This window comes from Aythya ferina, assembly GCF_964211825.1.
Source record: "Aythya ferina genome assembly, chromosome: Z".
Classification (NCBI taxonomy): Eukaryota; Metazoa; Chordata; class Aves; order Anseriformes; family Anatidae; genus Aythya; species Aythya ferina.
This window is the reverse complement of record NC_140299.1, coordinates 70,286,484-70,299,725: the sequence shown is the minus strand read 5'-3', so window position 1 is coordinate 70,299,725 and position 13,242 is coordinate 70,286,484.

The following is a 13,242-nucleotide window of genomic DNA, read 5'->3' as shown; positions in this document are numbered from 1 at the left end:
CTCCTTTTCCAAGTCTATTTTCAAACTATCATTTTCCATTAGATGTTCCAAAAATTAAACAAGTGTGGGAGGGCCTTTGGATGTCAGTTAATATTTTCACATCACAGATAGAGGAGTTTAAGTCATTATTATGACTTAAGTCATTATTATGACTTTAAGTCATTATTATGGTTAAGGTGCTTAAGGACCTTAAAAGAGAACTGACAGTAGAGATGTAATTCCTCCTCCATAGAATTCACAAATAAAGTTCAGTCATAACTTCTTTGATTAAAACTATCCTGGTACACCCTACTAGAGGTGAGTTATTAGCACTGTGGTTTGTAGCCTCTTGGGCTAGACAACATGGTTTTGGAGTTTACAATGAGGACTTAAATCTGCAAATGTTGAAAATGTCAGAAAGCTTATTCTAAGTACTGCAACTAAGAGTCTTATGAAGATTTAGAAATGTTGAATGCCCTGCAACTGAATACAACCCATTGATCTAACCTATCCAGATCCCTTTGCAGAGCTCTCCTACCCTCAAGCAATCAACACTCTTGTTGATTCAAAAATTACCGAGGATGCACTCAATCCCCCCATCCAGATTATTGATAAAAATGTTAAAAAGAACTTGTCCTGAGACTGAGTCATGAGGGACAGTACTGGTGATGAGCTGTGATCTGGATTGATGTCCAGACTGTTATGAAACAGTCTGTTGATATACAAAATGAAAGAAAAAAAAAAAAGCAAAAGAGGATTGAAGTGCAACATTTAGCTCAGTCATATACTTTTAGAATGAAATATTTTAGAGAGTAATGATTTTGAGTTCAAATTTCAAAAGTGCATGCAGACAAGATTTTATTAAAAATAGACCTGATTATCAGTCCTGAACTGAAACCAACTGAAAATAAACTAGCAAATTCAGCTCTGAGATTTTATTTTCTCTTTGAAGTGAGATGTTTTTATCTGTGAATAGGCTATGACCTTTTAAATTAACTAAAATTAATGAAGTTCTAACTGTGTAGGATTCAATGGTGACAATGCTTTCAGTAATGTATGATTGCAGTCAGAAACTTCATCTGAAGAGGAATAAAATGTAAATTTGTGTTATATGATTTTTTCTAATAACTTAATCTAGGCAATTTTCAGTCTTAAAAATGTCAGTTCAGTGCTTGGATTTGTCTTTGAATTTTAAAATATAAAATGTCAGAACCTGATAATGGAGTAACTGCAGCAAAATGTTATTACAATGTGCAAAATCCTCCTGAGAAAGGAATAGAATTAAACTTTTATAGAAAATAAGTAACATGATACGGAAAAGATGTATAACAGAAAGACATATTCCTTTCTTCGATGTAAGGTTAGAAAATGGGAAAGCAGTATGAGAATGCTTTTTCTCATTGAACAGCAACAACAACATTTCTGTTTAGTCTGAACAAATGATATGTTTATAGCACTGCATCTTATCTAAGCTCTGCTAATACTTGTTGTCCTTTCCTTTTTGAGGGTCTCACAAAGCTAATGTTTTCTCCCTTCATCTTACAAGAACACTGGTTAGACCTGAATCACAGAATCATAGAATGGCTTGGGTTGGAAGCAATGTTAAAGATCATCTAACTCCAACTCCCCTGCCATGGGCAGGGATGCCACCTACTACAACAGTTTGCCCAGGGCCTCATCCAACCTTGTCTTGAACATCTCCAGGGATGGGGCATACACAACTCCTCTGGGCAACCTGTTCCAGTGCTTCACCACACTCCAAGTGAAGAACTTCTTCCTAACATCTAATTTAAGTCACCTCTCTTTTAGTATAAAACCTTTCTCCCTTGTCCTGTTCTGATTGAGCAAAAATTTCTTTCCGTCTTTTTCATAAGAACCCCTTAATATTGAAAAGCTATAATAAGGTCATGCCAAAGTCTTCTCTGAACAGCCCCACCCCTCTCAGCTTTTATTCACAGGAGAGGTGCTCCGGCCCTATGATCATCTCTGTAGCCCGCATCTGGACCCATTGTAATAGATCAGCATCCTTGTGCTGGGACCCCAGAATTGCAGTCCCTCTTGTAATTAAAGTTTGGTAGAAACTCCTGTGTGGATTTCCTAAACTAAAAATACATTTGATTTTTGAAATCAAATCTGGTATTCTGCCAATAAGACATTTTCTACAAAGTTGTTTTCAGTGTCCATTTTGGTATTGAGTATCCATTTTGACTGTTTCTTTTCTGAAATTTTGCCAGGCCATACTTTTTCCTTAATTAATACTGTAAATATTATGACCATAGATTTGCTCCAAAAATGAGGAGTTAAATCATTTTTACTTATGCTGGTATAACACATAACTCAGGAACAATTAGGAAATCTGTTCCAATGAAAATGCTATGATTCCTTGTGGTGATTTTACCCAGCTGGGCAGTTAAACTCCACCTCAAATGTTGTCTCATTCCTCCTCAAAGGGAAAAGGGAAGAAAATATGAAGAAAGAGACTCAAGGGTTGAGATAAGGACAGGGAGATCACCCACCAATTACTGTTACAGGCCAAACAGACTCAGCACAGGGAGATTGATATAATTCACTATCTATAACTAAAAAAATGTAACACTGAGAAACTAAGAGCAGCACTCCCCTCCCCTCTGGATCCCCCCGCCCTTTCCATCCTTATCTATGTACTCACACCAAGTGGCATAGGAAAACACCACTGACATTGGGGTCTACATGGCTGGCGCTCTCTATATTTTCTTACTCCCCTCTCATAGCTGTTGCACAGCATTTCTTATCTTTTCCTAAATCTGCTCTCCCAGAGGCGCAACCAGCAGTGCTCATGGCTTGGCTCTGGTCAGCAGCAGGTCCCTTTTGGAGCAGCTGGAAATGGCTCTTCTCTGACATGGGGCAGCTGCTAAACTCTTCTCACAGAGGCTACTACTGCAGCCCCCCTGTTGCCAAAACCTTGCCATGTAAACCTAATACAGTTTGCAGGAGCACCAAAGAGTTTCTGTCTCCAAAAATCCTCATTCTATCGAGGTCCGTGCAGCCCAGGTGTTCAAGTTTGCCAGAACTTGCTAACATATTACTTGTCAGCCACAGAACTATTTTGAGCTTAGGGAAAACAAAATGGGAGAAAATTTGTGTCTATTTTTAAATTAATTTTAATGAATAAAATTACCACTGAATCATCTCAAGTTTCTATTCCAGGGATGTCCGAAGTTTTTCACAGTAATAGTTTCTTTTATTTTTTCCAACAGTGCTGATGTCCTATGCATACAAGTAATTCCATCAAGTTGTTTTAGTTTCTTCTGTGACCAACAAATCTAGAAACATCAAGGTTTCCTTGGAGAACAAATGGCCACACTACTCTGTGAAACCCAGGAAAGGTAGGTAGAGCAAACACAGAAAGGAAAGGCCGTAAGCAGAGGTATGGAAAAAAGGGAAAAGTTTTTTAAATATAAATAATAAACATGCAGCAAACATAAAAAATAAATTACAAAACAAAAACAAAACCAAAAACACCTACAATCAGGTTTCTACCTGAATCGTGTTCTTAACTTTAGCAACCAGAAGTACCAGAATCAGACTTCAAATAAATAGAGCAATGTATCTGTAAACAAGCAACCAGAGCCTCAGCCTTAAATTAATATAAAAAGTCTTTACTGTATAAATTCTTTTACTGTAAACTCATTGCTAAGCCATTATCATTTAATCCCATGCTTTACATTATGAATGGAAACTAACATTATTTTTAGGATTATTTGGCCTTTTATTCTACTTTATCACCACAGTCCCCTTCATTCCTCCTCCATTTCTCACTTAATGAACTCCATTATTCAATTCTGAGTTTTCTACTTCATTGCTGCTTTTCTTTTGATTATGATGCAATCAGAAAGTATACTAATGTGCACATGAATCTTTCACAGTTGCTCTGAAAGCAAACTGTTCATCTCAAAAATACAGGCAGAGATACTGCCAGAATTATGGTCTGTTATAGACAGAAAAGAAAGGGGGAAGGGGAGGGAAGGGAAGGGAAGGGAAGGGAAGGGAAGGGAAGGGAAGGGAAGGGAAGGGAAGGGAAGGGAAGGGAAGGGAAGGGAAGGGAAGGGAAGGGAAGGGAAGGGAAGGGAAGGGAAGGGAAGGGAAGGGAAGGGAAGGGAAGGGAAGGGAAGGGAAGGGAAGGGAAAAGGGGGGAGAAGGAGGGGAAATTGGGGGGAGGGAGAGGGAGAGAGAAAAAGAGAGAAAGAGAAAAAGAAAGGGAAAGACGGAAAGAAAGTCCTCCATTCTGTGACTAATGTATTTTTCAGGAAGGGGTCTGGAAGTATCTTTTCTATATACAAAATTTTAAAATGCTGCCACCACTAATGATCTTTTAGAGTGGATTTGGCTTTCACCTCATCCTGCATTAGTCCACTATCTCCTTCCCTTAATTCTAATCCTAGAATTTTAGTAGGATTCTTTCAAAATCTACCGGAATGCATGTTCAGTAAGGGAAGCTCAATTTCATAGCTGGTTGCTGACAACCTTGCAGCTAAAAGCCTGATTCGCTGTTCATTGAAGAGCCACATCACTCCATCAGAAGCTGATGGTTTCTCTACTCTCTGATCTTGGTTTTAGTGACCCTATCTATGTACTGCGAGCTAATGCAGGCTCTGACAGATGTGACACCAGCTGACTGATGCAAATTTTTACAGGTCACCTAAAAGCCCATCCTGTTTTCTTCGGTTTTCTTCTAGTTTTTTGTCTTCTCCCTAAACCTATGTACAGCAGCAAGTAATATTTATGGACAATAGCATCTGAATTGATAATAATAACAATAATAATAATAATTATTATTATTATTATAATTTATTCATACTGTCATTAATATTCTTCCTTAGGACCACCTACCATTTCCTGTTGTCCCATTTCAGGTAGATTAAGCTGGTTCTGTCCTACAGTCAGCAGTAGCTGTGAGCAATAGAAGCTTCTGTAGGTCACATTTACATACACAAAATTAATTCTGTGGTGTGGTACACTTGCATTGGGTTTATTTGGCAAGGTTTTTTTGCTGGAGGGCTGCAGGGGTGGCCTCTGTGAGGAGTCCAAAAGTGACCCCATGTCAGAAAAAAGCCAGCTCCTGATGGCTCCAAAAGGAACCTGCTGCTAGCCAGAGTTGGACCATTGAGTGATATTGGTTGCACCTCTGTGATAGCATATTTAAGAAAGAAAAAAGTAATGGTAACAGCAGCTGTGAGAGTGAGGAACAGCCCTGAAGCCCCCACAGACAGTGCAACAGGAGGACAGGAGGTGCTCCAGACATGGAGCAGAAGTCCCCCTGTGGCCTGTGGAGAGGCCTCTGGTGGAGCAGGTTGTCCCCCTGCAGCCCATGGGTCCCACATGGAGCAGATCTCCATGCTGCAGCTCCCCCATGGGTGGAGGAGCCCCCGGTGGAGCAGGTGGATGTGGCCTGGAGGAGGCTGCAGCCCATGGAGAGCCCCCACAGGAGCAGGCCCCGGGCCGGAGCTGCAGCCCGTGGAGAGGAGCCCACGCAGGAGCAGGGGGTCTGGGGGATGTTGCCGCCCATCCATGGGGGACCCATGCTGGAGCAGTTTGCTCCTGGGGGATGGATGGACCCCATGGTACAGAGCCATGTGGAAGCAGTTCTTGAAGAGCTTCTGACTGTCAGCATACCTTGCAGGATCAGTTCAGGAGGGATGGCATCCCAAGGGAGGGACACCATGTGGAGCAGGAGCACAGAGTGACCATGAATGAATGGCAGAGATGAAGCATCATGGGCTGACCACAGCCCCCATTCCCCATTCATCTACACTGTTTGAGGGGAGGACAATGAAGAAGATGGTTGGGGGAAAGGTGTTTTCAGTCTGCTTTCACTTCTCACTGTTCTATTGTTGTCAATAGGCAATAAATTATGTTAATCTCCCTTATGCTGAGTCTGGATTTCTCCTGATGGTAATTGGTGTGTGACGTCCCTGTCCTTATGTCTTCCCATGAGCTTTTTTCATTGTATTTTCTCCTCCTGTCCTTCTGAGAAGGGACAGAGAAAGTAGCATAGTGACGTTGAGCTACCTCCAGGTGTTAAACCACCACAACTTCCATGGACAATGAAGGAGAGACAGGACGAAAAGGAGGAAGAGATGGGTGTAAGTCATGCTCTGTTTTCCAAATGCTAAAAACATTAACCTTCACTTTTTGCTCTTCCTGGTCATAGGAGCACTGAACAAGTGGATCACCTAAGTAATCATGACAGTCTCTTATGAAGTCCTGAACTGGCTTCTGTTCTTCTAGGAGAGACTACACTTCCTGAAATTTTTGTGAAAAAAAAAAAAAAAAAAAAAAAAGATGCAACCACCTTACCTTACCTGTAATCATACCCGCCCTAGGGAATAAAAAAAATGCGTAAGTGGTACTTCAGTTTTCTCAAACTGTGAAGATTGCAAATTCTCATTCAATTGTTTCATCTGCCTTCTAACTTTACAAAAGGCCATGCCTTCTTAATGGAAAAGACCAGATCTTGATTCTACTGATACAAGTTCTGTCCTGTTGCCTCTCCTCAGTCCCTTTTTTAGTTACACTCTTTTCTGGGTTAAGTCTTTCCACTCAGAAACTTTCAGCCTTTTTTTCTCTAAAGTGGATCTTAATGTTACTTTTGAGTTCAAGATTCTTTCAAGCATATGCTGCTTTTTATCCATAGTCAGGACATTACTTTTTCTTTCAAAGTTTCCTTTTTTTGGACCAAGGCAGTGAATATATCGTGAGTTTTCCTAAAGTAGATTCCAATGTCGAAGATTACAATGATCATAAAATTATCTCCTTAAATAGCTGCAACATCACCAAGCCAATGATTTCAGTTCCAGTTCTGCAGAATATAGCTTTCAAATACCTAGAAAGAATGAGCCTTTTTTGTTGTTGTTGTTTGTTTAAAATTAAGTATTAAAATAATTGCTTTTATATACGTATATACATATCTTTTTATATATACATATATTCTTGCCAGAAAATTCCAGCTGTGAATTTCTTCACGTTTATAGACAAGTTTCCTCACCTCCTACGCTAAAGCAATAGGAGAATTGGCCATCACGTGTTTCAGTTTCCTCTGAACAGGTACAAACTTTTCATAGAAACTAGAATATCACACCCAGTAAGTAGTGAATTGCCGATAAAACCCAGGCAACAAATAGCTGTGGAAATATAAATAAAGAACATACTGGAGTCAGAGTACAAAGAGTTTTCAAGAAAGAGAGTGTCTACCTCCATTGTTAGATATTATACCCAAGTCTCTTCTTTAAAAAGCTTACATTTTAGTATCACTCTTATGTTTTTGTTTGACTAAAGTTCAAATGCATGTGCTATACAATGGGAAGGAAAAAAAAAAAAAAAAGGAAAAAGGATTAGGAAGGGGAAAGGGAAGAGGAAAGTGAAGACTGAAGAATAGTTCTTAAAGTTGCTTTTTCTCTGTAGATTAGCTTTGTGCTGAAGCTGACAGTTTAAGTGAAAGAAGTCAAGTCCTTAATATGCTTCTGCTCCCAGCATGTATTTTAACCTAGAAGTTTATGTACATAAATGTAAAACTATAGAGAAAATATTCAAATAGAACATCTGATTTACTTTTACATTATTCCAGTTGGATACCAGTTTATTCTACTGGTGTCAATGGAGTTATACTGGGACAAAATGATGAAATGTTGAGTCCAGCCTCCCAAAACATACTACATAAAAATTGCATAAACATGACCCAACATTTTCTCTTCTAAAGCAATGACTTACATGGATTTTTTCCTTACATGTTCATGTGAGGTTTGAAGTGCAACTGATGCAAGATAGTCTGTCTTCACTGTCAAATGTAATTGACCTTCTATTTCACACAAGTTTCACAAGAGCTGCAGCAACATGCATTCTTATTTTCAAATACAGTGAGCGTTGCCTTACATTGCATTACCTTTTGGAAAATAGTGCGCTCAGCCATGTATCATATCCTCTTTCAGCATTCATGGTTTGAACTTTTTTGTGCCAAATCATTCATTAAGGAAAATGTGTAAAAGGAAGTTTGAGGAAATTTGTCAGTACTAGGCACATCTCATGAAGATTAAAAATCAGAATTTATCATATTAGATAATGTGCTTGCACCCAGCTCTAGCATCAATTTTCACTTACTGGAGAGAAATAAACAAAACAATCTTATTTCCAGGGTGGGCAATCAGAATCATCAAGTAGTCAATATTATCTTTGTTCTCTTAGCCTCACTCAGATCTTGAGAACAGTTTATCAACAGCATAACATGTATTTCAGTGTTCTACCACTGGAGTATAATGGAAATTATCTTTTAAATACCCTTTATTCTTCTCTCCAGAATATTTTTTCTATGCTAAGCAGTCACCCAACTCTCAATGGAAATTGCCAGTTTTCCCTCTCACAAATCTTTAAGGATTGGCAATACAGCTTAACAACATAAAACTAAGAAAGTTTGCAAGATAAGAAGCCTTGGTAGAATGCTGTTTACTAATCAGTATGTTGTACAATGCTGTTAAACACCACTACCAAAGGTTGCTAAACCTAAGGTTTAGAGCTCTGTTCAGATACTGATTTTTAAGTTTTAAAAAGGCAAAACTGTCATTTCACCCAGTAATAGAGCGAGGCATTATTTTTACATTACCAATAAGAACATATCACTGGTAAAAACAGATCAAATATGAAATTATATTTTCTAGACCAAATTCCTTGAGCACAGCAAGATAAATCTATTAATCAAGTGACGTGCTAAGCAAGAGAGATGGTGATTCAGACTTCTAAGAAAGAAGTCACTCTGATAGCTATTTCTTCTTTTTGATGCTGCTTTAATAACATACTTGTAAATCTCTATAGGATGTCTGTAAACACCAGCAGTTATCAGATGGATGCACACTCAGTTAAGAGAGATAACACCTAGCTACTAAAATTGCATAAATACATGAAAGACCTCATATTAATATCCTTATTCCTTACATTCTGCAGCTCATTTGTGAAGAAAATTACTTTTGGATGAAAGCTTTGAATTAAAGGGGGGTGGATGAGGAATTGTCATTTCACAGAACCGTCTGTGAGTTTCCAACAGAAAAGATTACTCTTTGGTGTAAGTTGATTCTTTACTCTTTAGTGTAAATTTACATAAAATAAAAATAAAATTAGTGAACACAGAGAAATTCTTACTCATCCACAGGATCCAGATATTCTTTTAATCCTTTTGCTTCTGAAATTTTAATTCTGGTTTAATTATCCTTTATATAGTTGATACCCACTTTCTTGATTTCAGCAAAGTCTTGGTTCTGAATAAGATTTACAACAGAGCTGATTAAGAATAATAAAATTAAGTAAGAAAAGATACCTTTATTGTGTTTCTTAGTATTTGATACCTACTCTCCTTCTGTCGTTTTCTCTAACTCCTCACCTCTCATTCATGATCTTCCATTTCTCTTCCTTGACTTTTCTCATACCCAAATCTGTTTTAGCAGACCCTTTTCTTTGTCAAACTCATAAAATGGGATTGGTATTTACATGTTTCCTTGGATTGCTTTTCAAACACTCTCTACAGTAGAAGTACAGAAAATAAAGCACCAAAGAGAGAAAAATCAGTATTGTAAGGAATAACAATGATTAGGCTCAGTACATTTTGTGAAATATCTGAATGCTCTGTTTCAAGGAAACACCTAGGAATATGAGAATTGAACTGGTTGGACAAGTTTAAGTGGATGCACGTAAGATATATATAAAGTACACAATACACACATTTTCCAGATGAAGGCTCTCTTCCCATAATGAAATTGCTGTGGTTCACCACAGAACAATTCTCTTCAAGAAATATTTTAGCAAAATAGAACTTTGTACTTTCAAATATTAATTATACAGTGAGATTTAAATAAATGTCAATGCAACTTCTTTAGGTCACTTCAATTGTATATGTACCATCTCATCCCACCCAATGTAATTGCAGCCAACATTTACTCCCAGCCTTGGTGGGGAAGTTCCAAACCTGTAGCTCACAGATATTCTTCTTCTTTCAATAGATTTATTACACTTGAAAATTAAATTCATTTTTTTTCAGCATGTAGAGCACTTTAGAATAACGGATAGTCAGCAAAGTTCAACACGGTCCAGTTAAACAGAGGATTAGTCATGCCAACCCTCAGCTTTCTTAAAATTGAAAGATTGGACCTTAAAACTATTTGGGAAGAAAAGGGGAAAAAAAAAAAATATATATATATATACACATACATACATACATATATATATATGTAAATATACATATATATATATATATGTATGTATATATATATTTATCATATATATATCCATTCACACAAAAACTTTGTTCTTACGTCTCCAAATTAGGCAAACTTTTTTGTGTGTTTACTAGAGATAGGTTTCACAAAGTAGTATGTGTTCTCCACTAAATAACTTTAATAACTTTTATTTTTTTTTTTTTATTACCCCTCCAACCTCATCAAATTACACTATGCAGCCAAACAAGCTTTTCTGGTGCCCATTCTCCTCTAATAATTTTCTTAAACTGTTCTATTTATTACTGTTTTATTTTAATTCTTTCCCTGCTTTTAGCTAGGGTAGAGTTAATTTTCCTCCTAGTAGCTGGTAGGGTGTTATGTTTTGGATTTAGGATGAGAATAATGTTGATAACACACTGATGTTTTGGTTGTTGCAGAACAGTGCTTACACTAAGCCAAGGAATTCTCAGCTTCTCACTCTGTCCTGCCAGCAGGCAGGCTGGGGGTGCAGCAGGAGCTGGGTGGGGACAGACCCAGAACAGCTGACCCAAACTAGCCAAAGGGATATTCCATACCATCTGACATCATGCTAAACAATATATAGGGGTGGCTAGCCAGGGTAGGGGTCCAGTTGCTCGGGGATATTGCTGGGCATCAGTCAGTGGGTGGTGAGCAATTGTATTGTGCATCACTTGGTTTGCACATTTACTAATTATTATTATTATTATTATTATTATTATTATTATTATTATTATTATTATTTATTATTATTTATTATTATTATTATTATTATTTTATGTCCTAATAAACTGTCTTTTTCTCAACCCAAAGGCTTAATTTTCCTGTTTCTCTCCCCCATCCCAGAGAGGGAGGGGGGAGGGTGAGCGAACGGCTGTGTGGTGTTTAGCTGCCAGCCAGATTAAAACACAACATTCTGTATCTTTCCCTAAATTTAACAATTTTAAAAAATAATAAAAGTTTAGTTTTCAAAATCTACTTATGATATTCTTCCTCAAGTTTTCCCCATAAGAATAAATTCTCATCACAACAAGGAAGTGTTCGACAGTACATTGGCTAACTGTACAAAAGGAAATACATTCATTTTAGTGATAATAATAAATGATATTTCATAAATTAGTATTCAAAACGCATTACAAGTATTAATTAGCCTTATGATCCCTCCTGTGATGTTATCATTGTGCTTTTACACAGGAAAAAGCAGACAATTAATTAACCTTAAATCATATAAAACTAAATGGTAGAGTTAGCCTTTTAATTCCTGAGCACCGTTGCTATATACCCTGTGCTCTTCTTCTAATATAGCTTCTATTTTACAAAATACTGCATAATTGAATGAGTACTAAATTTCCATTCATTAACTTTTGAAAAAAAAAAATCATAAAAATGTAAACTTATATTTTTCCTTTATAGATCTTAAATTCACCTTTCCTTTTTGCTTTTTGAATGCAACAAGTTTCTAAATTCCCTGCAGTTCCCTGTAACATTCCTAAAGGAGGAAATGACAGAGAAAACTGCAGGTGTTAGGCAATTAATTAGGTACAACAACATTTATTATCCTTTTAATTCTATCCCCTTAACTCTGTTTTGTTTACTTCTGTCTCCACTTATGCTCATCAGCACTTAAGGCAAAGGCCTGCATGGTGATAATCAGGGTACTCCAGATATTCTACATATTTTAGGCATAGCATGCCAAATCCATCCAACCAACCAACCATCAAAACAGAACAAAACAAACAAAAATAAAACAAAACAAACAAACAAAACTAAACTACACTGTAATTGACCTTAAAATTGGTCAATATCACAAGGTCAAAAAAAAATAATCCCAGAAATCCCAGATTTTTATTTATTTATTTATTATAAAACTAACTAACTAACTAACTAACTAAACAAATAGATAGTGCAGGATCTTCTGGAGTCTTCCAGAAAAAGTCTTTTTACAGACCTCAAGAAAAGATTTATCCAAACACAACAGCCTGAAATCACATGCATATCAAATGACAAGTGTTTTTAATTAGCAGACTAGTCACTTGAAATTCAAAGGGAAAGCAGCACTTACAGCGGTTCAAATCTGATGCCTTTTTGCTTTTAATACAACTGATAGTTTAATTACAATATTTATTTTCATATCAAATTTTAGAATCATAGAAATCATGGAAATGCTTGGGTTGGAAGGGACCTTAAAGATCACCTAATTCCAATCCCCCTGCCATGGGCAGGAACACCTTCCACTAGACCAGGTTGCTCAAAGCCCCATCCAACCTGGCCTAGCTAAATACTAGATGTTTAAACATAATAAATGTGTCACACTAAATGTTCAAAAACTCCTACAAAAAACATGTACTCTCTAATAACCGATTTGAACAAAGCAGATTTTCAAATGCAATTCCATTTCCACATTTTCCTGTATACACTTTTTAATGAGTGCTGAAATAAGTAGTATCTATTACATGGAGTGAAATTAGTCTCCCCTATCTTCTCCAAAAATCTATATATTCTATGAAGTTTTGAAGGTAGACAATTGGCATTTCTGGGTCAACCTCATTTCATGTGGTCCTGACTTTTGTCTATTGCTGTCTTTATTGAGTTTCCTTGTCTTACTGCATAATTTGAAATAGTAATGTCACCTTTAGTTTTGACCCTGCCTCACAGTGGAACTGATCTGCTGACAACTTGTCATACAGAAGCCTGATAAACAGCCCTGTGCTGCCTTGGTCTCCCAAACCTTCCTGATACTACATCAACATCTCCATGGTGGGCATCTGGCATGGGAACAGCTCAGAAGACCTGAAGTGGGCTCTCAACCCACTTCTCTGGTGGGGTCTCCCCACCAGAGGGGAGGGCCTCATGGCCTCATGAGGACAGAGCAGAGGGGGACAACCACCTCTCTCAACCTGCTTGTCATGCCTCTTTTGATGCAGCCCAAGATGCAACTGGCCTTCTGGGCTGAAAGCATGCACTGTTGGCTCACGTTGAGCCTTTTGCCTACCAGAACCCCTAAGACTGT